The sequence below is a fragment of the Giraffa tippelskirchi genome, chromosome 5 (assembly GCF_054371585.1).
Source record: "Giraffa tippelskirchi isolate mGirTip1 chromosome 5, T2T-mGirTip1v1.2.pri, whole genome shotgun sequence".
NCBI classification, from domain to species: domain Eukaryota; kingdom Metazoa; phylum Chordata; class Mammalia; order Artiodactyla; family Giraffidae; genus Giraffa; species Giraffa tippelskirchi.
Window position 1 is genome coordinate 30373529 of NC_137279.1, and position 26160 is coordinate 30399688.

Below are 26160 nucleotides of genomic sequence, written 5' to 3' on the forward strand. Positions count from 1 at the left end.
GAGGTTCCATGTCTCTCCTCTAGATTCCTGGTGATACTTGTCCATCCTTGACTTGTAGATGCATCACTCTACTTTCATCTCTTCATGGCATTCTCCCTGTGGGTATGTGCATGTCTAAATTTCCCCTTTTAATAAAAACACCAGTCTTATCAGTGCCTATTTCAGTATGACCTCATCTTAGTTCAGCTAATTATATCTGTGGATTTCCCAGGTGGCACTAGTGGTAAAGAACCCCCCTGCTAATGCAGGAGACATAATGAGACATGGGTTCAATCCCTGGGTTGGAAAGATCCCTTGGAGGACGGCATGGCTACTTGCTCCAGTATTCCTTTCTGGAGAATCCCATGGACAGAAGAATCTTACAGGCTTTGGTCCATAGGGTCACAAAGAGTTGGACATGATTGAAGCAACAGCATGCATGCAATTATATCTGTAATGACTCTTTTTCCAAACTAGGTCACACCTGATTGTTCTTAGGGTTAGCACTTCAGTGTATGAGTTTTAGGGGACACAGTTCAGCTCATGACACCTCCTTCTCCTGTCCATGCTCTTCTGCAGGCACTTTCTTGTCAGATCTGACTTTGAGCTTGGCCTTGGGGTTTCCTTTGGCCAAAGAATGTGAATGGATGTGTTAGAGCCCCTTCCAGACAGAAGTTTACGTGTACACACGTGGCTCAGCTCTGTGGTTCTTGCTTCTATTCTTCACCATGAGGGTAGCAGGTCCAGATTTGGGGTGTTCCTTAAGCCTGGTTTCCAGAAAAAAGACACATGTAGCTCTGCACAACCCACTAGGACATAACAGAGCCCAGCAGAGCCACAGCTGATCTACAGCCCTTGGGTAAATAGAAGAAATAACTGCTTTTGTTGTAAGCCTTTGAGGTATCAAGATGTTTGTTACTGCAACAGAAACTGACTATTACACCAATTTTCAGCATAACTAATGGCTGGAGGAAACCACAGATGCCAGTTGGAAGCTGAAGTGACAAATATTCTAAAATATTGGGTTTATTGATGTAAAATATTCTATTATTTTAAAATACTGTTACCGCTAGTAAGAGCTTAACAGCATCCACTTCATCATCATTTGATTAGAGACCCATGTGGATGAAGGCGTGTGAGACCTGCTGTAACTGATGTCTTCAAATCATCCGGAGAATTTCCTGCTATGAGATGCAGGAGGATGGGGACAGAGTGGTCCCAAGGACTCTGGATCCTGGGATCCCTGAGGAATGAGTGAGGTGTTCATGATATAACCAGACCAGCACCCTCTGTCTTGTCCAGGATCCTGCACTATGACATGGTCCTTCACATCCTTCCTTGTGACTGCTAGCTTTTTGGAAATCCACTCAACCTCCCAAGCATCAGGACAGCTTAGCTTTGTCGTTGTTCAGTCACTGAGTCATGTCTGACACTTTGTGATCCCATGGACTGCAGCCCACCAGGCTTCCCTGTCCTTCACTCTCTCCCAGAGTTGCTCAAGTTCATGCCCATTGAGTCGGTGATGCTATCTAACCATCTCATCCTCCCAGCTTAACTTTGGGGAGATTAAAATCTAAAGACGTCCATCTTCCAGCTCTTTGCCTTCAGGATTGCGCTGGAAAGCCAGACCTTTGATCTCCAGTGAAGAGGACCACACAGAGGGACTTTATTTGGACAGCGCTGGTGGACTGGGTGGGGCTTTGCCTGCTGGGGCCCAGGTCTTGGCTGGCACACCCCCTAGGCACTCCACAAAGGTTTGATCAAATGAATAAAAGCACCTCTTACCTTTTGGATGTGCTCTTAGGTTTACAAACACAGATGACAGCACTCGAGAGTTTCCTAAGCCCTGCATGTGTGAGGGAGGCACCAGGACACCAATTTCATAGACAAGGGAGCTGAGAAAATAAATGGGGTTGTGTGACCATTTTGTTGGGACACTAGGATTTGATCAGGTCTTTCTCACTGAAGTCATTTTTGTGTGTGTGTCAAGAAGAGAAGATGGTGGGATTTGGGGGGGTACCCAAAGGTATTCCGGAGAAGGCGATGGCACCCCACTCCAGTACTCTTGCCTGGAAAATCCCATGGATGGAGGAACCTGGTAGGCTGCAGTCCATGGGGTCGCGAAGAGTCAGACATGACTGAATGACTTCACTTTCACTTTTCACTTTCGTGCATTGGAGAAGGAAATGGCAACCCACTCCAGTGTTCTTGCCTGGAGAATTCCAGGGACAGGGGAGCCTGGTGGGCTGCCGTCTATGGGGTCGCACAGAGTCGGACACAACTGAAGCGACTTAGCAGCAGCAGCAAAGGTATTCCTGCCCACAGACCCTCCCCAGTGACTCAGTGGTTCCTGAAATTCACACATAGCTCGCTTCTTGAGTTAAAACATTGAATTTGCTGTTCAGTTGCTAAGTCATGCCTGACTGGTTTTGACCCCATGGACTGCAGCATGCCAGGCTTTCCTGTCCATCACCATCTTCCAGACTTTGCTCAAATTCATGTCCATTGAGTCAGTGACGCCATCCAACCACCTTATCTTCTGTCGTCCCCTTCTCCTCCTCCCTCAATCTTTCCCAGCATCAGGATCTTTTCCAATGAGTCAGCTCTTCGCATCAGGTAGCCAAAGTATTAGAACTTCAGCTTTAGCATCAGTCATTCCAGTGAATATTCAGGGTTGATTTCCTTTAAGATTGACTAGTTTAATCTCTTTGCTAACTAAGGGACTCTCAAGAGTCTTCTCCAGCACCACAGTTTGAAAGCATGAATTATTCCATGTTCAGTTTTCTTTATGGCCCAACTCTCACAACTGTATACATACATGACTACTGGAAAGACCATCACTTTGATTATACACCACTGAATATGAACTTCTATTCTGTTTTTGCTATGCATTTACCTGCCTCATGAGAAATCTGTATGCAGGTCAAGAAGCAACAGTTAGAACCAGATATGGAACAACAGACTGGTTCCAAATTGAGAAAGGAGTACTTCAAGGCTGTATATTGTCACCGTGATTATTTAACTTATATGCAGAGTACATCACAAGAAATGCTGGGCTGGATGAAGCACAAGCTGGAATCAAGATTGCTGGGAGAAATATCAGTAACCTCAGATACACAGATGACACCACCCTTACGGCAGGAAGTGAAGAGGAACTAAAGAGCCGCTTGATGAAAGTGAAAGAGGAGAGTGAAAAAGTAGGCTTAAAACTCAACATTCAAAAAAGATCATGGCATCCGGTCCCATCACTCCATGGCAAATAGATGGAGAAACAATGAGAGACTTTGTTTCCTTGGGCTTCAAAATCACTGCAGATGGTGACTGCAGCCAAGAAATTAAAAGATGCTTGCTCCTTGGAAGAAAAGCTATGACCAACATAGACAGCATATTAAAAAAGCAGAGACATTACCTTGCCGACAAAGGTCCATCTAGTCAAAGCTATGGTTTTTCTGGCAGTCATGTATGGATATGAGAGTTGGACTCGAAAGAAAGCTGAGCGCTGAAGAACTGATGCTTTCGAACTGTGGTGTTGGAGAAGACTCTTGAGAGTCCCTTGGACTGCAAGGAGATAAAATCAGCCAATCCTAGAGGAAATAGCCCTGAATATTCATTGGAAGGACTGATGCTGAGGCTGAAGCTCCAATACTTTGGCCACCTGATGCGAAGAGCTGACTCATTGGAAAAGACCATGATGGAGGGAAAGATTGAAGGAAGGAGGAGAAGGAGATGACAGAAGATGAGATGGTTGGATGGCATCACCAACTCTATGGACATGAGTTTGATCAAGCTCCAGGAGTTGGTGATGGACACGGAAGCCTGGCATGCTGCAGTCCATGGGGTCGCAAAGATTCGGACACAATTGAGCAACTGAACTGAACTATGCATTTACATTTTAGGAGGATGTGCTGATCAGACTATGAGGTTATCACCCTGAGAGATTAGGGTGAAAGCAGGGTTTTTTTGGGGGGTGAAGGGATGGGAGGAGAGGGAAGGTTAGTGGTGGAGGCTTCCCTTCCAGAGAGACTGAGCTCTGTCCAGCCTTCCGTGTAAATAGGACAAAGGTGGACGTGAAGGCTCATGATAGGGGTAGGAGAGGGGGAGGCAGGGGAGATGGGCCTTGTGGATGGAAAGTATTAGCCCATGAAGAACAGGAGAGGGAGGAGCAAGTCAGAGGTCAGCTGGAAACCACTGATCTGTTTTCAGACATCAAGAAGCCTCTGCAACCAGCAAAGGTGGTGGAGGGAGATGGGTAGCCCCAGGCAGGGCCTGGACTCCTGGCCCTGCCCCCACCTTGAGTGAGGCTGGCACTTGGCTGTGTCCACACCTGGCTGTCACAGCTCCACTGCCTCATTCCCTGAGCCCAACAGGAGGCTCTGGGGTCTGCTGTGCCTGCCCGCGTATCATCTCAGTAGTTGGAGGGACTTTCAGTGTCTTGGAAACCAGATGGTCTTGAAATTTCTGATCAGAACTGTCAGATTAAGCCCTGGCCTTGGGGGGACAGCTGATTAAGTGGAAGGACCAGACCTTCCAAGTTCACTTTATGTGATGCAGTGAGGCCACCACTGAACCAGGGGTTTAAGAGGAAGGCTTCCTGCTGCCTGATTTATCAGGTGCTTTGGGGCCTCGCAATTAGGACCATTCTCCATGTTTGCCCTTGATCCTAGTGTTGCAGCTCTCCAGGTGGGTTGAGGAAAGTGAGCCCTCTTGCTCTGATTCCAGGGAAGGTGACAGTCGGGAGCTGTAGGAGGGCGTCTGTCCCCTGGCCCAGCCCCACTCCCAGAAATGAAGCTCTGCATCCACCACGAAGGAACGACACTCCACCCCATGAGACAGGCAGATGAGCCAGGGACCCCACCTGGGGGATTGCAAGGCACCCCTTGGAATTGACTCCTAGAGAGGATGATGGGCTCATCTCAAGGAACAAAGAAACGTAAGCCCCTCCTCCTTGGAAAAAAGCCAAGCAGAGACAGAAACCAGAGTCTGGCTGGGCTGCTGCCTGGCAGTCAGACAGGCTGGGACCTGGGACCCTTGGCTGCAGTACTTGCAGCTGGACACACGTCTCCTCCAGCAGCAGAATACAAAGAAGCTGTAAAGGACTAAAAATAACTATGTGCATGCGCAGTTGAGGAAAATTAAAGACAAGATACAAAGAGACCAAAAAGTCCAGCTGCTGCTTCTGAAGAGCGGGGAGCAAAAGCAGGGTACCTCAGGGTACACCACTGATGGGGTGGGCAAACCACCTAAGCCACCCCTCCGGCCAGACCCCTGGACACACCTCCACCCTCACCCCATGTAAGGGACAAGCTCCACCCCCTCGGAAGGCCAGCGAGGGAACCTGTTTCATGTTCTCTGTCCCTCCTGCTGCAGCAGGGGTCCCGATGAAGCCTTGCTTGAGTTTCCTGTCTGACCTCTTATCAATTTCTATTGATTAAGGAGTCCAAGAACCCTGATTAGCAATAGTAGGAAAGCAGGGAGCTGGGTGGTGTGGCCCCCTGGGTGTCATCCCTTAAGAGAGGAGCACAGGATTGAGCCTCCAAGTCAGTTTTATCCTTCACAATGGCCTCCCCACACTTATGAAGATGGCCCCTGACAGGCACGTGGAATACGTGAGCCTTGAACACTGTTTGAGTGAGAAAGAATCAGAAAAAGACCAGATGCCCCCCAGCTGTAAAATGCCATGGTTATAAGGCTGAGGGCACAGCAGAGGGGCTGTCAGTGTTGAGGGGGCCCTGGGGGCGTCCTAGAGGAAGATGGAGAGGTTCCAGGGGTCTTACTGAGCTCTGCATGGGAGGCACAGGGGAGACTTGGAACTTAGAGGGTGTGTGTGGGTTTCCTGGGGCTGCCAGCACCCTGGTTTTGCTCCTGGCTTTTCAGAAGTGGCAGTTGGGCTTTTAGTCTTTTTGTACCTTGTTTAACAATTTTCCCAACTGTGCATGCAGGCAGCTATTTTTAGTCCCTTGTAGTTTCTTTATATTTTGTTGCCCAAGAAGAGGCATGTCCAAGTGCAAGCACTGTAGCTGATGGTCCCTGGTCTGAGGTCCCAGCTTGTCTCTCTGTGATGTAGTGGCCACGCCCCACTCTGTGGGTTTCATTTTCTGCTTAGTTTTTCTCCAGAACATCGCAAACTTGGGAGCTTAAGACAACAGAAATGTGTTCTCTCCCAGCTCTGGAGGCCTTGAGGCTGGGGTTGAGGTGTGGGCAGGGCTGGTCTCCTCTAAGGAGTGATCCCCGGGCTCCTCTCCCAGATCCTGGTGCTAATGTGTTCATTGATATTGATGATCGGATGAAGATGACAGTTTCTATACGGTGTCGCTTAGCCACTCGAAGGACCCACCAGATGCTCCTGAATGATGCAGATGAAAAACTAGAATTTTCTTCTTGGAGGTTTGTGATGGGTGGTCTGTGGGGACCCAGGATTGTTGATACTGCCACCAATGTCATTATCGCTTCCTTTTCTGTGTGGATCTGTGTGTCAATGTCTAAGATCCCCTTCTTATGAAGACACTAGTTGCTGGACTAGGGCCCACCAATTCCAACATGACCTCACATCAGCTTGATTCTGTGTGCAAAGGTCTGTCCCAGTGCCCCCGGGGTTTGGGAAGGTTGCTGCTGAATCAGTTACTGCTCCTTGATGAGTCCCAGGGCTGGTACATGGGGCCCGGAGTCAGAAACTTCTTTTAGGGAGCCCTTCTTCCATCTCTCTCTGACAAGCACATTCCCCAAAGCCACAAATAAGCATGTGGGCCTGGAGGTGGCCCAGGAGGGCCCGCACATGACTCTGTTCTTTCCACCGTGGAGGGTGGCAGCCTGTGCCCAGTCAGGGTGAGTTGTCCTGTCTCACTGGTTCCTCTTTGAAACATCTTGGGGAGGATCATTGGTTAATTCTCCAACCAAAGAGGCCCTTGCCAGAAAACCCCACCTGATGTCACAGCCCCCACTCTGGCTTTTATGATCCAGGTTAGTTGTCTTGAGGGCTTCCCTGGTAGCTCAGCTGGTAAAGAATCTGCCTGCAATGCAGGAAACTTGGGTTTGACCCCTGGGTTGGCAAGATCTTCTGGAGAAGGGCATGGTAACTAACTCCAGTATTCCTGCCTGGAGAAACCCTATGGACAGAGGAGACTGGGGGGCTACAATACATGGGGTCGTGAAGAGTTGGACATGACTGAGCGACTAAGCGCAAGCAGCACAGTTGTCTTGAACTGTGGAACAGAAATCAATACATTTCAGAGAAGCATGGCCCTAGAGGGGCTCCTTGGCTGGGCAACCTCTCAAGCTGCTCCCACTACTTTAGACATTCAACAAGGTGTTGGTGGCAGGAGGGCCCTGGGCGAGGCAGGAGGTGGAGTGACGGCAGCCTGATAACAGGCCTGATAACAGACCTGTTGGGAAAGGAGCTGCCTCCACACTTCATCAGGATGGTGTCCAGACCTACGAGCCTTTCACTGGTGGCCGCCTTTCCATCCTACCAGTGAAGTGTGTTTCTGCAGGAGGTGTGGGCCCGCCGTCCCTGGAAGCCAATCTGCTTGGACAGAACCCAGCAGTCTGAAGTCGGATGTCAGATCTGTGAAATGAAAATGTCAGGCTGCTCCTTGATGGACTCAGAGCAGCCAAACTGCACTTGCCCTGAGCTGTGAGCACATCGAAGGCAGGGAGGCAGGGGCACTGGGTGCAGGAGGAGCCTTTTCAAGGCTGTCAGTGCATCTTGCATCCTCGGGGAACCTCCAGGCTACTTTGCCCTTGGTGAAGTCTCAGGAGCATGGAATGGGCTGGAAAAGCAGACAGGAGCAGGCGTGAGTGTGAAAGGGCCCTGGGCCCATGCCTTCAGTGTGGGTGTGTGTGTGGGTCCATGTATCTGTGTATGTATGTGTATATGTACATGTCTCTGTGCATGCATATGTGTCTCTGTGTCTATGTGTACATGATGTGTCTGTGTGTGCAAGTATGTCTCTGTATGTGTGTATGTATGTGTATCCCTGTGTCTCTGTGTGTGCATGTGTGAGCGTCTGCATGTGTATCTGTGTGTGTGCATGTGCATATATGTGCATCTGTGTATATTATGTGTGTGCATGTGTGGCTACATATCTTCCTGTGCATATGCATGTGTGTGTATGTGTCTGTGCATGTGTCTGTATCTGCATGTGTATCTGTGTATGTGTGTGCATGTGTGTCTGCATGTATATCTGTGTGTGCATGTGTGTAGGTGTATATGTGCATCCATGTATGTCTCTCTGTGTGTATGTATGTCTGTGTACATGTGTGCATGTGTGTCTATATGTCTCTGTGTATGCATATGTATGTGTGTGGCAGCTTCCCCACACCAACAAGCAATTCTCAGATGCCAGCAGGTGCCCCAGAATTTGACTCGATTCTGACCCTATTTACCCAGAGAGAGAATCAAATCCCACAGTTTAAGGGCTGAGTCCCACAAGTCCACCCTCCATGTCAGATGTCATTTCTGAACATGGGTTGTCACCTGTGCTTCTGACCGACAGGTTATAAACTGGAGGCTTCCATGGCCCCCTCCTAAGTTTTCATTAATTTGCTGAAATTGCTCACAGGCTCAGGAAAGCCCGTTTACTCACTTGATGACCAATTTATTATGAAAGATATTAAAGGGTACAAGTCAACAGCTGGATGAAGGATTCCCAGGACACGTTCCCAAACAAAGGATGTTCTGCCATCGTAAATTTGGGGCCAACACCATGGCACGTGGAAGCCTTCTGCTCCCCTTTCTGGAAGCTCTCCACAAAAGCAGCAAAAAGCTTCTCTTCTGGGTTTTTATGGAGGCTTCATTACAAAGTCATGATTGACTACATCACTGGCCAGTGTGGTTGATTCAACCTCCAGCTCTTCAGGAGATCAGGGGAGAGACTAAAGTTCCAACTCTCCATTCACAGTGTGGGCTCTCCTGGTGACCAGCCCCACCCTGGGGTAGGGTTTAAAGTCATCTTCCCTGAAGGGTCTTCAGGGACTGAGAATGAGAGACCAAATATTATCCTACTGCTCTACTTGTTCAGGAAATTCCAAGAGCCTTGAGAGCTGTGAGCCAGAAAGTATGGACAAATACCAATATATATGAGAAAAGTATATTGAGTTGGCCACCTGAATGACCACTTATATGTGTGTGTATGCTCAGTCGCTCAGTCATGTCCCACTCTTTACTAACCCATGGACTCTAACCCACCAGGCTCCCTGTCCTTGGAATTCTCCAGGCAAGAATACTGGAGCAGGTTGCCATTTCCTTTTCCAGGGGATCTTCCCAACCCAGGGAATGAACCCGTGTCTCCTGCATTGGCAGGCGGATTCTTTACCACTGAGCCACCTGGGAAACATATACATGTATGTGTGTGTGTATATATATATATATATTCTTGGAAGTCACAATATTGTGGTGAGCTGCACAGAGCAGCTATCCCAAGTCCCTGATCTGATGAAGCACATTTTGAACAGCCCTTGGAATCCCTCCTGGGATGTGTGTGTGGCCCTTACACACCATTTTGAGTCTGATGCAGTCAATTATTATTTTCCCAGAGCAGGTGCCTCCCCCTGAAGTGTTTTGGAAAAGAAAACATGTACGGAGAATGACTCAGAGAACCTTCACTCAGTCTCCCAGGTGGAAGCAGCTCTTGAGACTGCTGGATGGAAAAGGCCCAGGTGAAAGGACCCGGCTTGGGAAGCCAGCTCTGCCCTCCCCAATTAGCTGGGTAACCTTGGGCAAGTCACTTAACCTTTCTGAGACCCAGCTCCATCATCTGGAAAATGTAGGCAGAGACACTGGCTGCTCTCCTGGCCCTGGCCCTTGAGACTCAAGTGAGATGACCAGCAAAAGCAGCTGATAAATTGGAAGGTCCAGGGGAGCGTGCCCTGTGGTTTCTGCCTCTCTTTCGTGAAAAGTGGTCCACATACTGGAGAGAGTATTGGTTCTTCTGCGGTGATGGGGAAAAAGCACCCGAGCCTCCGCTGCAAACCAGGACACGGAGCAGACCAAAGCGGCACCGCAACATCAGAGAAAAACTGGGCAGCCACACTGTGGGTCCAGTTTGCTGAAATTCCCAAATGGCACAGTGGTAAAGAGTCCACTTGCCAATGCAGGAGACCTGGGTTCAATCCCTGGGTCAGGAAGATCCTCTGGAAGAGGAAATGGTGACCCACTCCAGTATTCTAGCCAGGAGGATCCCTTGGACAGAGGAGCCTGGTGGGCTACAGTTGATGGGGTTGCAAAAGAGTCAGACACGACTGAGTGAGGGAGCATTACCTCTGCACCAGGCTTGGGGCATGAACGGAATAAGCACCCAGTGTGATGTCAGAAGTCTTGCCCATGCACACGGATAAAGCACCTACTGTGTGCCAGGCAGAGGTGGCCCCATTGGGCCTTCAGAAGACTCTGTTAAGTAGATACTGCTAGAACTGTCCTCATTTTAGTAATTGGGGATGGCATTTATCTCTGGTCAACAAATGAGCTGAAGAATCAGCTTTCCGGAAGGGGCTTGGGAGGAGGGCTGTCCCCCACCTTGCAAATAGGGAGAAAGGTGACGTGGGAGTCAGTCTGGAGAGGCTTCCCTGCAGCCTTTCCTGGGGTTGATGAAACTCCCCCTGCCCAGGACCTTCACTGACTCCCTCTGAGCCCAAAGCTCCCAGGCTCGTGTAGAGCATACTTCCAGCTCTCTGTCTGGGAGGGGAGGACAGCAGCCAGTGCTGGAGGCAGCTTGTTGCTGCTCCTGGGGTGGCCAGGGGCACCATGTGAGCCCTGGGCGCTGGCAACACTGGCCATGTGGATGATTGATTCTGTCTGCTGTGGGAGGCTCAGGTGGACTGGCAAGTAGTGGGGTGGAGGCTGATTCTTTTTAAGCCCTCTTCCCGCACCTTCAAAGCAGACACTGAGATACCACAGCCGAGCTTGTTCCCAAGACCTGGGACCTGCTGTGACCTTGTGTGCCCTGAAGGTCTGATACCTGATCCTGTCTGGGATGCTGTTGAGCAGGGGCTGTGATCAGGAGTCTAGTGAAATGACTTGGGAGGAAGAAGTGGAGACCACCTATCTGCCTGTCCCTGCTTGCCTCCATGTCATTTGGGGGTCCATGCTCCGAGGGACTGGGATGCCCCCTCTGTGTGTGGTTAGTGCCTGGGTGGGGTGGCAAGAATCACCAGTGCACCCCTCTCAACATCCTCATAAGATTGAAAACAATGATCCTACATCATGCCTGGAGACTTCTGGGCTTCCTGTGTCCCAGTTTCTGGCTTGAGCTGTGAAGTCCAGGGGTGCAGGACCAGCTCTGATGTTTCAGAAATTTCTTCCCCAGGGCTGGGCACTTAGGAGGCGGTGCGAGATGAAAGGTCCCCAGTGTGTTAAGCAGGCACAATGGGAAAGATGAAGACTGTGATGTGGTCCAGTGATTTGGGGAAACACTGGATAACACAGAGCTGAGTCGTTTTCTTTCTCACGGTCTTTTCCTGTTTCACAACTGGAAGCTGAAAGCACGTGGCATCTCCCTGACCTGTTTGACTGAAGAATCAACTTTATTTTTCCTCTTTTTGAGGTAAAATGTACAAAACATAAAACTTACCATTTTAAACATTTTAAATGCAAAATTCGGTGGCATTAAGTACACTTACAATGTTGGGCAACCATCACCACCATCTATTTCCAGAACTTTTAAATCTTCCCAAACACATACTCTGCCTCATTAAACAGCCCCTGGCCCCCACACCCTTCTACTCTCTGTGTATATGAAATTACCTCTTCTGGGGACCTCATGTAATTGGAACCATACAATATTTGGCCTTTTGTATCTGGTTTATTTCATTTATCATGTTTTAAAATTTTTGTTTATTTATTTTTGGCTGTGCTGGGTCTTCGCTGCTGCACGTGGGCTTTCTCGAGTTGCAGCGAGCAGGGGCTACTGTCTAGTTATGGTGTGTGGGCTTCTCACTGCGATGGCTTCTCCCATTGCAGAGCACAACAGTGCTTCAGTAGTTGCAGCCCTTGGGCTCAGTAATTGTGGCTCTTGGGCTCTAGAGTGCAGGCTCAGTAGTTGTGGTACATGGGCTTAGTTGCTCCATGGCATGTGGGGTCTTCCTGGACCAGAGATTGAACCTGCATCCCCTGCATTGACAGCTGGATTCTTATCCACCCTGCCACCAGGGAAGTCCTAGCATGTTTTCAGGGTTCATCCAGGCTATAGCAGGTGTCAGAATTTCATGCCTTTTTGAGGCTAAATTCATGCATGGAGGGACCACATTCTGTTTATCCGTTTTATTTATTTGCTGGTGGACACTGGGGGTGCTTTCACATTTAGCTATTGAGAATAACGCTGCTGTCAATATGGATGTACAAATGGCTCTGAGCTCCTGCTTTCACTTATTAGAAGTGGAATTGCTAGTTATATGGCAGTTCTTCTCATAACTTTTGGAGGAATGCCTGTACTGTCTTTCACAGCAGCTGCACCATTTTACTTTCCCTTCAATCATACACAAGGATTCTCCACAGTCTCACCAACACGTGTGATTTTCTGTTTTTTCAATAGGAGCCATCCTGATGGGTGTGACGTAGTGTCTCATTGTGGCTTTGATTTGTATTTCCCTGATGATCAGTAATATGGACCATCTTTTCATGTGCTTGTTGGCCACATGTGTATCTCCTTTGGAAAAATGTCTCTTGGTGTCCTTTGTCCATTTTTGAATTGGATTGTCTTCTTTCTTGTTGCTGTTTTAAGAGCTCTAAATATTTATATACATGCTAGACATTAGTTCCTTATCAGATAATATGATTTGTGAATATTTTCTCCCATTCTGTGGGTTGTCTTTTCATTCTCTTAGTAGTGTCTTTTGATGCACAAAATTTGTAATTTTGAGGAAGTAACTTTTAGAAAATGTTAATACACTCATTAGATTCAGAAACTCTTGTCTAGTGAGGCCCTCTTTTCTTATTCACTTAACTTATTCACTCAACAAACTCTCCCTGAGTTCTTGCTGTGTCATGTGTGTCCTAGGAACACCATGTGGCCCATATGGGTGTGGGTCCCACTCTTCTTCATGGAGGTCACAGGAGACCAGCAACTTACACACAATTCAGTATCAGGTTGTGATTAATGCTGCTCCTTCTCCGAGTGGAAGAACACTGGCGACCAGAGGCCATGGCCACTTCCAGGTAGAACTCTACCTCCTAGCCTTCCTTTTAGTAAGTCAGGGACCACAATGGAGTCTGGCAGATGGACACAGGTGTGGATGGAAGGGAGGATCCTGAGATGGGCACAATACACGAGCCTGCCGGGAGAGCCATCAGGATCACTGCTTGTCCTGAATTATGCTTTGGTTCTCAAGAAATACATTCCACTGCACTAAAACCACAGATGTCTTGGTGCTGTTTGTTACAGCAGCTGCTGAGTGTAACCCTGATACTAACCCTAATACATCTCTGCTCTGCAGAGGTGGCAAAGGGAGTCAATGAAGGTCAAGGCACATATCTTAACATCCTTGGAATAAGGAAAAGGATCTTGTTCCATGATGCTTGTGGCCGGGGGTGGAGAGAGGGCAGAACTTAGGGTCGGCTATGGCTTTTCCATTTCTTACACAAGTCACATCTCTTTATGTCTGAAAGAAGTTAATAAAATAATGTTAAGAGGAAAGTAAAAAGATTCCCCTCAATCCTTTTTGTGGAAGCAGCAGGTAACAGACAGATAACTAGGAATGCACATGAAAGCACAGTGCCTTTGTTTTCCTGGTCATAATCACTCTTTTCCCACTGTTGGATTGACTGTTGGCTTCTGGAACTCCAGGCCTGGGGACAAGACACAGCCCCCAGTCCACAGTGAGGACTTTCTCTGTAGCAGCTCAGGCTGGGAAATCTTTCATCCTCTACTCACTGCTCTGTCAGTCACACCTAATTGTGATTATTCGAGGCCAATTAAGTGCCACTTACCCTACAGTGTAGCTGGTTAGTCCAATATTCTTAATTATTTTTCAAAAATTTAAAAGGCACATTGATTATTTCTGATTGGTTTCAGTGAAATCTCAATTAGCAGCTCATGTTTGGGAAGCGGATGGCCACTGGGTCACTTACCTGTGGCTGGGCACCTCTGGGAGACCCTGGAGGGAGTTCTAGAGGCTCTGGGAGACCCTGGAGGGGGATGTCTGGAGGCTCTGGGAGACCCTGGAGGGGGTGGGTCTGGAGAGGTGTGGTTCCTTCTCCCACAGGGGTCCAAGAAGGAAAGGGTGGTGAAGACTCCCACTGATCTTGTTGGAGGCTGTGATCTGAGGATCTCTGAGTGTCCTACCCAAAGGGTGACTGTGCTCTGTTCACTTGCATAGCATCCACCATGGTCATGACTGTAGATCCCACGCAGACATGAGGGTGAAGCACTGTCCTGCCCCTTGTGGAGTCCCCAGGCTTATTGGAGCTGTCCATAGAAACCCATGTGGGAAGTTAATCAGAGACCCTTTGCACTCCTGAAAGTATGGAGGTTCCCAAAGAGCTTCTGACTATGCGGTTATATCTATTTGATATTTGGACATCCCTGGAGGCTTAGACTGTGAAGAATCCACCTGCAATGCAAGAGATCTGGGTTCATTCAATCCCTGGATTGGGAAGATTCCCTGGAGAAGGGAATAGCAACCCACTCCAGTATTCTTGCCTAGAGAATTCAATGGACAGAGGAGCCTATGGGCTACAGTCCATGGGGTTGCAAAGAGTTGGACACACTGAGTGACTTATATTTACTAAGGATGAAAATGAAGGAATTTAAAACTTATGCAGTTATTATTTTGAAAATAACAATATTAAATGCCATAGCTTGTTAACATAAATAAAATATTTTCAAAAGCTAATCATATATTCCTTCTCCCCTCCCTTGATGAGAAGAGTGGCCTTGCTTTACCTTTTAGCAAAATCTCATCCTATTTGGTTTACTAGAAGACATCTGAATTCTCAGAACTGCTTCTATGTTTAATCTGTCTCAACATATTGTTTTGTTGGAAACGTAGGCAAACCAGGGAGACATTGCATGCTCTGCTCCAGACCACAGTGACAAGGGAAATACCCCTTTAAAGCAAGTCACATGAGTTTTTTGGTTTCCCAGGGCATATGAAAGCTATATTTACTTTATCCTGTAGTTTATTAAGTGTGCAATAGCATTATGCCTATAAAAAAGAACATACTTTAATTAAATTTGTTGTTTTGTTCAGTCGCTAAGTCATGTCTGGCTCTTTGCGACCCCATGAACTGCAGCATGCCAGGCTCCTCTGGCCTCCACTATCTCCTGGGGTTTGCTTAAATTCATGTCCATTGAGTTGGCAATGCTATCTAACCATCTTGTCCTCTGTTGTCCCCTTCTCCTCCTGTCTTCAATCTTTCCCAGCATCAAAATCTTTTCCAATGAGTTGACTCTTCACATCAGGTGGCCTAGTATTGGAGCTTCAGCTTCAGCATCAATCCTTCCAATGAATATTCAGTGTTGATTTCTTTTACAATTGACTGATTTGATCTCCTTGCAGTCAAAGGGACTCTCAACAGTCTTCTCCAGCACCACAATTCTAAGCATCGATTCTTTGGTGCTCAACCTTCTTTATGGTCCAACTCTCACATCCATACAAAATGCTAACCATCACTTGAGCCTTCAGTGAATTGTAATCTTTTAGCTGGTGGAGGCTCTTGCCTGGATGTTGACAGCTGATGACTGACCAAGGTAGTGGTTGCTGAAGGCTAGGTGACCACGGTTATTTTTTTTAAATGAGGCAAAAATGAAGTTTATTTCATCAATTAACTCTTCCTTTCACGAATAATTTCTCTGAAGCATGTCAAGCAATGCTGTTTGATAGCATTTATCCCAAAGGAGACCTTCTTTCAAAATTGGAGTCAATCTTCTCAAACTCTGATGCTGCTTTATCAACTCAGTTTATGTCATATTCTAGGACTTTCATGGTAATTTCAACAATCTTTATAACATCATCAACTCAATGGACATGAGTCTGAGCAAACTGAGAAAGTGTGAAGGATAGGGAAGCCTGGCATGCTGGAGTCCATGGGGTCACAAAGAGTTGGACACGACTGAGTGACTGAAAAACAACAAGAACAGTAGCCTCTTCACCAGGAGTAGATTATGTCTCAAGAAACTACTTTCTTTGCTCATTCATAAGAAGAAACACCTCATTTATTAAAGTTTTATGCTGAGATGCATTAATTCTGCTACATCTTCAGGCCCTACTTATACTTCTTTTGCTTTTTCCACCACATCTGTATTTACTTCCTCCACTGAAGTCTTGAACCCCTCAAAGTCATCCATGAGAATTGGAATCAACTTCTTCCAAACTTCTGTTAATGTTGATATTTTGACCTCTTCCCACAAATCACAAATGTTCTTAATGGCATCTAGAATGGTGAATCCTTTCCAGGAGGTTTTCAATTATCTTCAACCTGATCTATTAGAGGAATTGCCATCCATGGCAGCTATTTGTTGTTCAGTCACTCAGTTGTGCCTGACTCTCTTTGACCCCATGGACTACAGCATGCCAGTCTTCCCTGTCCTCTACTATCTACTGGAGTGTGCTCTAATTCATGTCCATTGAGCTGGTGATGCTATCTAACCATCTTATCCTCTGCTGCCCTCTTATCCTTCCACCCTCAATCTTTCCCTGCATCAGGGTCTTTTCCAATGAGTCAGCTCTTTGTATCAGGGGGCCAAATTATTGGAGCATCAGCTTCAGCATCAGTCCTTTTAATGAATATTCAGGACTGATTTCCTTTAGGATTGACAGGTTTGATCTCCTTGCAGCCCAAGGGACTCTAGAGTCTTTTCCAGCACCACAGTTCAAAAGCATTAATTCTTTGGCTCTTAACTTTCTTTATGGTTCAACTCACATCCATACATGGCTACTGGAAAAACCATAGCTTTGACCATATGGACTTTTGCTGGCAAAGTGATGTCTCTGCTTTTGAATACGCTGTCTAGGTTTGTCATAGCTTTTCTTCCCAGGAGCAAGTGTCTTTTAATTTCATGGCTGTGGATGGTGACTCCATCCACAGTGACTTTGGAGCCCAAGAAAATTAAATCTGTCACTGTTTCCACTTTTCCCCATTTGCCATGAAGTGATGGGACTGGATGCCATGATCTTAGTTTTCTGAAAGCTGAGTTTTAAGCCAGCTTTTTCAGTCTCCTCTTTCACCCTCACAAAGAGGCTCATAGCCTTACAAAATGTATTTCTTAAATAATAGGACTTGAAAGTCAGAATGACTTCTTGATCCATGGGCTGCCAAATTGATGTGTTCCCAGACATGAAAACAACATTCATCTCATTGTTCATCTCCATCTGAGGTCTTGGGTGACTAGGAGTATTATCAATGAGCAGTCATATTCTGAAATAAACGTTTTTTTCTGAGCAGGAGTTCTCAACAGTGAACTTAAAATATTCAGTAAACTATGTTGTCAAAAGATGTGCTGTCATCTGGGCTTTGTTGGTCCCTTTACAGAGCACAGGTGGAGTGGATTGAGCATCATTATTAAGGACCCTAGGATATTCAGGTGGTAAATAAACATTGGTTTCAGCTTCAAGTCACCACCTTCATTAGCCCCTAACAAGAATCAGTCTGTCCTTTGAAGCTAGGCATTGACTTCCTCTCTCTAGCTGTGAAACAGCTGAAGTGCCAATACTTTGTCTACCTGATGGGAAGAGCCAACTCATTGGAAAAGACTCTGATGAAGATTGAGGGCAGGAGGAAAAGGGGATGACAGAGGATGAGATGGTTGGATGGCATCACCTACTTGATGTACGTGAGTCTGAACAAACTCTGGGAGATAGTGAAGAACAGGGAAGCCTGGTGTGCTGCAGTCCATGGGTCACAAAGAGTCAGACACGACTGAGTGACTGAACAACAACTCGGGCTATACAAGTCCTGGATGGCATCTTCTTCCAATAGAAGGCTGCTCTGTCTACATTGAAAATCTACTGCTTAGTGTAGCCACCTTCATTAGTGACCTGAGCTTGATTTTCTGGACAACTTGCTGCAGCTTTTGCAGTAGCAACTGCTGCTTCACTTTGCATTTTATGTTGTGGAGACAACTTCTTCCCTTAAACCTCATGAACCAACCTCTACTAGCTTCACGCTTTTCTTCTGCAGCTTTCTCACCTCTCTCAGCCTCTACAGAACTGAAGAGAGTCAGAGCCTTGCTCTGGTTGAGGTTTTGGCTTAAGGGAACATCGTGGCTGGTTTTGTCTTTTATAGGCTTCCCTGGTGGCTCAGCTGGTAAAGAATCTGCCTGTAATGTGGGAGACCCAGGTTCAATCCTGGGTTGGGAAGATCTCCTGGAGGAGGAATTGGCAACCCACTCCAGTATTCTTGCCTGGAGAATTCTATGGACAGAGGAGCCTGGCGGGCTGGACACGACTGAGTGACTAAGACACTTCATCTTCTATCCAGACAGCTCAAACTTTCTCCATATCAGCAATAAGGCTCTTCTACTCGCTTATCATTCGTGTGTTCACTGGGGCAGCACTTTTAATTTCCTTCAAGAACTTTTCTTTTGCATCCACAGCTTGGCTAACTGGTGCGAAAGGCCCAGTTTTCAGGCTACCTCAGCTTCTGACATGCCTTTCTCACTAAGCTTAATCATTTCTAGCGTTTGATTTAAAATGAGAGATGTGTGACTTTTCCTTACACTTGAACACTTAGAGGCTATTATAGGGTTATGAACTGGCACGATTTCAATATTGTTGTGTCTCAGGGAGTAGTGTGGACCAAGGAGAGAGAGAGAGATGGGGGAAGAACTGGTCAGTGGAGCAGGCAGGACACACACATCATTATATATGGTCATGGTTCGTGGTGCTCCAAACAATGACAATAGTAACATCACAGATCATGGCTCACAGATCATCTTAACAGATATTATAAAATGAAACAGCTTGAAACATACTGAGAATTACCAAAATGTTGCACAGAGACATAAAGTGAGCAAATGCTGTTGGAAAAAATGGTGTGGATAGACACAGAGTTGCCAGGAAACTTCAGTTTGAAAAAACTACAGTCCATGCAAAGTGCAGTAAAACAAGGTCTCTCTGTATATGAAGACAATGTGGCCTCACACACATAGGGGGTTGAAAAACCAAGGGGTCTTTTAAAAGCTTTTCTAGACGATCTGCATATGGTCTACAAATAATAATAGATATTCTGCTTTGATATTAAACCAAATGTCAACAAGTGGAATTAAAAAAATTATCTTATTTTTAATTGGAGGATAGTTACTTTATAATACTGTGTTGGTTCTATCATACATCAACGTGAATGAACCGCAGATATACATATGTCCCCTCCCTCCCCATCCCACCCTTCTAGTTTGTCACAGAGCACTGGCTTTGGGTTCCCTGTGTCATACAGCAAATTCCCACTGTCTGTGAGCGTGCTTGCTAAGTTGCTTCAGTCATGTTTGACTCTTTGTGGCCCTATAGGCTGTAGCCCATCAGGTGCCTCTGTCCATGGGATTCTCCAGGCAAGAATACTAGAGTGCATTGCCATGCCCTCCTCCAGGGATCTCCCTGGCCCAGAGATGGAAATCACATCTCTTAATTCTCCTGCATTGGTGGGTTCTTTACCACTAGCGCCACCTGGGAAGCCCCTCCCATTGGCTATTACTGGGCATATACCCTGAGGAAACCATAATTGAAAAAGACACATGTACCCCAATGTTCATTGCAGCATTGTTTACAATAGCCAGGATATGGAAACACCTTAGATGTCCATCAATAGATGGATGGAATTTTTTTTAAAACTTCGTTACAATCAGAAACCATATCAACAACTTTTCTTTTCTGTGGCATCAAAACCCATTCTTTGAAGGAATGTTCCCCCATGTGTGATTTTGTAAAGTTGTACGTTGGTCATTTGGAAAACACTCTTTCGCTGTGTTTTGTCCATGACAGTGCACTTCATTATTGAGAAATCACATTTGTTAACATCACTACCTACCTCTTCACAAGAGCCCCAAAGTCTTAGAACATTGTCAAGCTACCCATGGTGGAAATGAGTTTCCCAAAATTCTAATTCTTGCTTGAAAGTCCGAATCCTGTTCTTGGCAACAAAGACTCTCCTCTGTTTCTGTTGCAGTGATGGGCTCCCTTTATCTATTTTGAGGATCGTCTGCCAAACACCTGAGTCTGAATGACAGTACTTCGTCTTTAGCTGTTGTTTCTGGGTAAACGTGATTCTATGAAAAAAGTAGCTTATTTAGTTTAGGACTCAAGTGCTTTTCCTGAGACAAACAGTCCTCTCTGGTTCGAGGCAGGGTGTTTCAAGTGTGGGTCCCATTCAATCACAGAGAATATTAGAAATCAGGGTTGAGACTTAATAACATAGACCATTTTTTTTCCTGCCGTGTTGAGGCCAGGCTGTGCTATGGGGACCGAGCCCCTGTCCTTGGCAGGGTAGGGGGGTCTGCTCCACGTGGCCACTCAGTGATCCAGGCTGGGGCTTCACCACCTGGGGCGTGTGGGTGGTTCTTGGTGGAGGGTTCACACCAATGTTAGATGTTAGATACTCCATGTTTATTCTGCTCATGGCCCATTGGCCTGCTGGCCCATGGGGGCTGCAGAAGTGCCTGGAAGGAGAGGGGCTCCCGATGTGGAGATTCCTGCAATCTGGACCACTGTGTCTGTCTGAAATGCTGCCCCTGGACCTCCCAGTCCTTCCAGCCAGGATGCTGGCCTTGGCCATCATACCCTCTGCTGCCAGGCACCCTCTGAGTTCCGCCCTTCCCTGTATCCTGCTCTCTCAGCAGCCGCTCACTATGGATCTTCAGTTTTCTGTCCTTGTGTGAAGACTTCTCCAGCGCACCTCTAAGCTGCGTGAATGCAGTGGCCTGATTTAGACCTTGATGTCCTGGGCCCGCCGCCACGTGACTCCTGCCGACAAGGTCCCCCCACCCGCTGCTGACCCACAGCTCCGCCTCTGAGAAGGTGAGTTTGGGGAACACCTCTTCCCCCCAGGCCTCAGTGACCCCTCTTTGTACATGAGGGTCTCCTGGATCACTCCCACCCCTGTCACGCACAGACCTGCCCTCCCAGCCATGCGGCAGAGCTTCTTTTTGCAGAAAATGCATGAGTTTCCACTGACACACGTTTTCTCATGGGGATTTTCTCCTGACTGATGGCTCTGGTTTCCAACTGCATTTTCGTGTACATAGCTCTCTCCTTGTGTCTCTCTGATTCTCCCCCTCAGCCTCTGTGTGTGTATATATCTATGGTGACATTTCATGAGCAATCCTGATGCCAAATCCAGCCTAGTACTGTACCTTGACACTGAATCGAATTTTGGAGACTGAGTTTGGGTGAGGTAGAAAATAGCTTTATCACTTTGCCAGACTAAGGGGGGCATAGCTGGCTTGTTGTTCAGTTGTTTAGTCGTGTCTGACTCTTTGAGACCCCATGGACTGCAGCACAGCTGGCTATTGCCCTCAAAACCGTGTTTCCCAACCTAGAAGAGGTAATGAAGAGTTTTATGGTCTTGGTTTAGAAAGGGCATGGTCAGCTCCTGGACTTTCTCCTGATTGGTTGGTGGTGAGGTAATCCCAAGTCAGCATCATCAACCTTCTAGTTCCAACAGGTCTGGGGTCTAGGTGCTTGTGGGCAGCAAACAGTTGACCTCCCACCTGGTGGGGATTTCAGCCATCTGCAGAACATCTCAAAGATATTGTGTGCATCCCTTGAGGGGGAACCAGGACCTGCCCCAAGGCTGCACCATTGTTTCTTGATTGCTTCTCCCTTGTCTCTGCATCCCCTACCTTCCCTGATTAGCAACTGTCTGAACCTGCCCTTTGGAACTCGGGGAAGGTCAAGGAGGTTTCGTGCAAGCATGCTCAGCGATGTCTGACTTAGTGAAGGGTGACTGAAGCCTATTTCCTGTAATCGAGAAATGAGGAACACAGAAAGGATTTTGTGCCCAGGAGCCCCTGAGGGTCCTGCTTGGTTTCACGCCCTCCACCTGGGAGATCAGGGGCAGGAGGCATCTGTGTGTGATGTCTATAATTAGGACAAGGCCCCTGAACTATTCAAGTGAAACTTTTCAGAGAGAGATGCTCGATAAGGGATGGCTGGATCATTTGCTGGAGCTCTGTGGCTTCCATGGCACTGGGGTGTGGTCGCCAGTCCTACTGTGCCACCCTCGGCTGTGCGTCCTCAGAGCCGGCGCCGTGGAGAGATGCTTAGCCAGGTGGGCTGCCCTGCTGAGTGGATCCAGGGAATGGACTTGGGCACGCTGCTTGTGTGCCCCTCCGCCCCTGCCCTGATGCTGCAATGGGGCTTCTTCAGGTGCTCAGCCCAGAAGGGGCACCTGGGTGCCCTGAGGATCCAGGAGAACTTGGGCTCTTGGGGATCTGCTCAGCCCTGCTGGCTCTGGGGCTGGTGCCTTCCAGTTCCTCACTGACTGTCTGACACCCCGAGTGGTTGTGCGGACGTGGTGCTCTTGGCACCATGTCCAAGAGAGCCCTGGTAGCTGTCAGGACACATGGTGACCATCGCCACAGAGGAGTTAGAAGGCAGTGAACTGTGATAATAAGACTGTTGGACTTTCATCCATTGATCTGCCACCCACCTCTCACTTGTCCCCTCCTTGTTGTTAGCTGTGTCCCCAGGCATGGCCATCCAGTGTTAAACGAGCCAGGCTTGGTTCTAGTGCACAGAGCTGTAGGTCAGGTGGGGTCATAGCCCTAAATGAGTCATTACACAGTGATGAAGGTCAGGGGCTGGGGAGCATCCCCAGTGGAGCTACCTTCTCCAGGAGCTGGAGGAGGGGGGGCCAGAGCCACCCTGGCTACTCCCTCCCCAGCACATGGATTTCCTGCACAGAGAGACGTGGGCAGAGGAGATGCCTGGAGGGTGTGGCGTCTCAAGGTGTCAGAGCATTTGTATCAGTGCAGGCACGGACCAAAAGGAAGCCACAGGACTGAGAGGCAGGGTTCTCAAGCCTGGGCTCTCAGAAGATTCACTTGGGAGCCTTGACAGGCAAGTTTCTAGGTCTCCTGTGTAGAGGTTCTGAGTCTGAAGGGCTAGGCTGGTTGTGGGGAATTCTCACTTTCAACAGATGGTCCACATGGTCTGGGAGCAGGAGAGGCTTAGTGTGCTAGGGAAGTCAGTGTGGAGCGATGGTGCATCCTGTCTCCTTGGCTGCAGGCATTATGGATGGAGTCCTGGCCATATCCACCCAGGGGTCATGGATGAAGTCTAGGCCATATCCACCCAGGGGCTCTTGCTTCCCAGCATCTTCTGATTTCCCATGGTTTCTGGAGACCAAACGGTGTCGTGGTACGATTAGAGAAAAGGTCTTCTGTGTACACACTGGTCTGTTTTGATTTGGCAGTGGTGGGCTGGGGGGTGGGAGTGGTGTGTTTTTTCTGCAGAGCTGGCAGAAGGCAGAAGTGGAGGGATATGCTGTCTAGAGCATGGGTGTTTGTATCTCAATTTCTGATGCTCAGCTAAGAGTCGCCTGCGGAAACAGGATCAAGGACACATCCTGATTTTCCAGGGCATCTCTCAGGACCTGGGTTTCCAGCAACTCTTCTCTGTCTCCTTTCCTGGCTACTTTCTTAGATGAGCAGGTAGTATACATGTCTGTTAGTGCTGGAAAAGGGACCCCCAGATTTTCAGGTAAATGTTGTTATACAAGCAGCAGATGTCAGCAAGGATGTTGATGGCTGAGCAAGGGGGCTCTGTTCCCATCAACAGGGGTTAGAGGCTGGGGGCCCTTATCAGAAACTTTTGTTTTATCTTGATTTTGCCCACATTTGTCACTGCCTTTCTGAGCAGTGTCACCTGGGCACAATGCTTTCTTGTTATCTAGAAAAAACCAGGAACAGTATTTGAGTGGAGATTCAAGATCTGAATACATTTGCAAAAGGGTAGAATTATTTTTCTTTCCAAGCCTAAGTTTTGATCTGTGATTCCTGGAATTCTCATTTCTTGTTCCTGTTTCTGAATGTTCCAGACTGGCCCATCTCAGTTGACCTTGTTCTCTGGGAAAGAGAGACCGCTGTACCCCCTTGTCTGGGGCACACTCAAGATGTGAAATGTCATTAGCCAAGATTAGGGTTTCAGCCAAATTACTCAAGGGTTCTTTTGGGAATGACTGACCAAGGAGATATTTTTTGGGTACTTTGGGACACAGGGCAAGATGCTTTGGGACACAGGCAGAAAGGAGAGTAAAGATTATGGTTGACTTATTTACTGTTCAGGAATCTACATAAGATTATTCACAACAGCCAAGATATGGAAGCAACCTAAGTGTCCATCAACAGATAAGTCAATAAAGAAGTTGTGGTCCATATATACAATGGAATATTACTCAGTCGTTAAAAATGAAACATTTCCATCAGCAGCAACATGGATTGAACTGGAGGGCATTATGCTGAGTGAAATAAATCAGACAGAGAAAGACAAGTACTTATTACTGACATGCAGAAACTAAAAAAATACAACAAACTAGTGGATATAATGGAAAAAAAAGGATCAGACTCACAGATATAGAGAAAACTAGTGGTTACCAGTGGGGAGAGGGGAGGGACAATATGGGGGTGGTCGTGAAAGTGGTACAAACTGCTATGTATAAATAAGTTACAAGAATATATGTACAACATACATTATAGTATTATAGCCAATACATTATAGTAGCTACAAATGGAGTATAAATTTTAAAAACTGTGAATCACTACACTGCATACCTATGACATATAATATTGTGTATCGATTACACTTTATTAAAAAATTTAAAGAAAGAATCCACAGATGAGAAGACTTATTCTGTTCCAGGTCTTTGGACCAAGTAGGAGCTGTATTTTCTCTTAATGGGGAAATGTGCATACAGGGGAAATGTTTTCTCTCCTTTCCAGGCAAGTCATGTGACTCCCACTTTCTTTGTCCTTAACGACTCATTTGTTCACCCAAGACGTTTAACTTGGATTTAGTTTCTCTCTGTCTTTAGAAAGTGTTCCCCTTCCTCATCTCCCAAGTTAGAGGCTTCTAGTCTAGCTGAGGGATGGAGTCTTCACTGGTTTTCTCAGCAACGAACTTGGATGACTTCTCCAGATCCCAAGAAAGCAGTGTAGCCGAGATGCCCACCAGTCTCCAGAGTGCAGCTTCGCTTGGTGTGACTGGTACTGACCCATCGAGCCGGAGACCACATCTCCTTAGTTGTCCCTCCCCTTCTCCCCCACTTTCCAGGAGGACAGTCCTGCTCTCCCAAGGGCACCCCTGCATCCAATGGACAGGCACGTATCAGGACTTGACCAGCCTTCTGAGCCCACTCAGGGCATGGACCACGTTTTGAGGCAGTGTTTCCTCTTGTGTTGCTGGCGGCTTGGCTCCCCACCACCTGCTTTGCCTGGCTTATTCATATGTGGCTTCCAGGGTTCCGGGAGATGGACCAGAGCCTCATGGATCAGCTGGCGGCAACCCTGGGTAATGGTGTCCTTCCCTCAGCGGAGTGAGGCTTCGGAGCTGCTGACGGGGCATTTGTCCTCATTTCATGCAGGGAAAACAGCAAGGAGAAAAGGCTCACTTGCAATTTAATGTAACTAAATGTCATTCCACGCCCCCAGGATTGCTTCTCGATTGAAACCAATGGGGATTCGGGCTGAGGGGAGGAAGGCGGTAGCGTAACCTGATTTCATGACCCTTGGCTCCTATTTATCATAAAATCATTTACGGCTCTGTAAAATGTGTTAATTTGGGCGGGTGGTGATTTATATCTTTGATTTAGGAGCTGACATTTCTGCCCGGTGGGTGATCGCTCATGGAGGGCAGCTTGTGTTTGGCAACATGTGTGGGCTGGACAGGCTTTCGGGGAAGCCTGCAGCCAGCAGAGGTGCTGGGAGGTCTGAGGTCCCCTTGTAGGTCCTGGGTGCATGTGGGGACAGTCCATGCAGCCCTACTTGACGTCTGGGGGATAATGGGAAACGCTGGCCGACTGGCCTTCAGGTCCTGGAATTCTGCACTTGATTTCTAATTCTGAGTGTGGTTTTCCTGAAAGGGAGCCGGCTCCTTCCTGGGTGTCCTTTACATTTGTGCATGCATATGTGCTAAGTCGCTTCAGTCGTGTCTGACTATTTGCGACCCCATGGACTGTAGCCCACTAGGCTCTTCTGTCCGTGGGATTCTCCAGGGAAGAATACTGGAGTGAGTTGCCATGCCCTCCTCCAGGGGATCTTCCCG

The 26160-nt window shown here is 47.5% G+C and overlaps 1 long non-coding RNA gene across 1 annotated transcript; it reads left to right on the forward strand.

The window, feature by feature from the left end:
• Window positions 1-25666, forward strand: LOC145507788 (uncharacterized). The gene is made up of 3 exons (XR_014055125.1): window positions 1-102; window positions 20739-20916; window positions 25171-25666. It is a non-coding gene; the product is annotated as an uncharacterized LOC145507788 (long non-coding RNA).
• Window positions 25667-26160: the final 494 nt, after the last annotated feature.